The sequence below is a fragment of the Drosophila obscura genome, unplaced genomic scaffold (genome assembly GCF_018151105.1).
Source record: "Drosophila obscura isolate BZ-5 IFL unplaced genomic scaffold, ASM1815110v1 contig_9, whole genome shotgun sequence".
Lineage (NCBI taxonomy): Eukaryota > Metazoa > Arthropoda > Insecta > Diptera > Drosophilidae > Drosophila > Drosophila obscura.
In genome coordinates, this window is record NW_024542883.1 from 2141246 (window position 1) to 2143686 (window position 2441).

Consider the following 2441-nt stretch of genomic DNA (forward strand, 5'->3'; position numbering starts at 1 on the left):
GTATGTGTCACGTCCTTGTGACCTGTTGGCATATTACGAACTCACACACGCACAGAAAATCGGATTTGGAAGTCTTGGAGGGGAGAAGACTGATCTGAGTAGAATTCAAACAGAAAGACGCCAGGAAACAAATATAAGGATATATATATATATAAGGACATATATAATATAAGGAGAGGACCGGTCACACTGATTTTGGCAATATTTTGCAAATATTATTAGTGCGGGCTCCTCTGTTTACCTCTTTGACGCAGTCGTGATCAGAACTGGGTTATTTGCGGATGGACGGCGGACGGAATGGCATTTATATCCTCGACAGCTGATTGGAATGGGCGATAGTTTGCTCTTTATGTCGGTTTGGATCGACAAAGTGCAGATAAACCTGGTCGCCGTAAGCGTTACCGAAAGCTACAGTCAAGAATATGACTGCGAAGAATATGACTGCGCTGGAAAACTATCGGGAGAAATACCGAAGGAAACCAGAAAAAATCCAAAAAAAGATGACGAAAATGGTTAAATTAGAAATCGTGGATCGTTCAATTTATTTCTTGTAGTGTCAGTGTGTTTTTTTGGAAATTTTGGAAATTGTCAGATGAGAGTATGGTTTTATTTTTATTTTTGTATATATTTATTTTTGGTCGAACGCACGACTCGGTTACGATACCGATATTTTTGGATTGCGCCACCTCTAATGCACGGAACAAAAAACAACAACAAAAGACCGAAACACCAATTTGCCAATTGGCAGTGGAAATTGCCAAATAATTACTATAAGTGCGCCGTGCCTTGGTCGCGAGTAATTTATTTGGAAAGTGGAGGATGTTGGAGTTAGCGCGGAATATGTATGTAGTATGGACTGCAGTATTTAAATACGGACTGTGGCATATTTATGCGGGGTGTAATTATTGTATGTACATGTATAGTTGGCAATATGGAATATTGCAGCCAACTATGGAAATAAATGTATGAATGTATGAATAAATGTAGGTATGTGTACAGGTATAGGAATAGAACACTTAATTTTAATTGTAGTTGCACTCGGAGTGTGCCAGTGTATATTTTTATTGGGGTGGGTCGCGCATGGAATGCACTTGTAGAGACACGGATGTATATGTGTGTGTATGTACGCAAGCCGCTCTCATGGGCTGGAATGTGCGTACATACATTTGCTCGGAATGCATTTTTTTTTATTAATTTTTATTCATTTAATTTGTCCGCTAATCATGGACAGACACAAGGAATCGGAAAAACTATCGTATCACTGGTAGTTGGAGGTGAATGACGGGAGAACGGCCGGAATCGCCGATAATATGGCGGTGTCGAAAAAAGAAGTGACACGGATAACAGATGGCACAGAATGAAGAAATAAGTACATATATAAGAATATATATATGTACCTATATCGCGGAACTCGGACTTTTCGGAAATTGGGAACACAAATCGCGAATGGAAGGGATTTGTGGCACACGAAAATCGTACTTATCTTAGGATCCTGGTGGTGAAGGCGATGCAGTGCTCGAATGCTGGATATGGTTGGGGAAGGCGAAGTATATCCGGCTCGAAGGACCAATGCTTAAGCGTAGGGGCGTCTGGAAGTCCCACAGTTAAGAATTCCCAAAATAAGACGTGGTGGTTCCAATTTCTTCAGTGTATATTCGTAGGTTTATTCACTTATATATAATGTTTAGAAGATCGCGTGCAAAAGCCAGCCGTTTTGCTTGGGGTGAATAAGCGCATTATATTCCCGTCGATGTCAGCTGCCGACGGCTGTCGTCTGCTGGATCCCGTGCGTGAGCGTGGGCGGGAGCGTAAGCGTAAGCGTGGTGAGTCTGAGCGCGCTAGAGCGCGTCACCGGGGGGAAAAACGCTCATAAGCGTGAGAGCGAGAGCGAAGGCTGGATTGCTGGAATGCCCACAGAGCTGTTGCTCCGCCAGCGCCGTCCTCACTCTGAACATTCTCCCCCCCCCCCCCCCCTTGCAGGATTGCACAGACTCTATATGCTCCGATGTGGAAGCAAAGAGGTTGCTGATGGATCCGGGATTCCTATGCCGGGGCGGCTCGCAGGAAGACGAGACGGGCGCACATCGGCGCTGTACGCTGAAGATGAAGGCGGCGGTGCCGCAGAGGAGCCAGATGGGCGCCGAGACTCGGGAAGGTGGAGTAACGTGTGGTGGCTCCGGTTACACACCTTACACCGATCACCGCTTCGGCAATCCTGGCCGGAGTGTCGGTGAGCCATACAATTGGTGCAGTAGCTGAAGTGGAGGACAGCTTGGAACCTCCTTTCGGAATCCAGGCGGACAAAGCGGCGTCATTTCCGTAGAGGATGGATTTCAGATCAGACTCGGCATTGGTAGGACTTAATACCCCGGGAAAGTCTGCTCTCCACGGTGCGATCGCAACGTCATCGAGTAGCCATGTCTGTAGGGTGAAATGAAAAA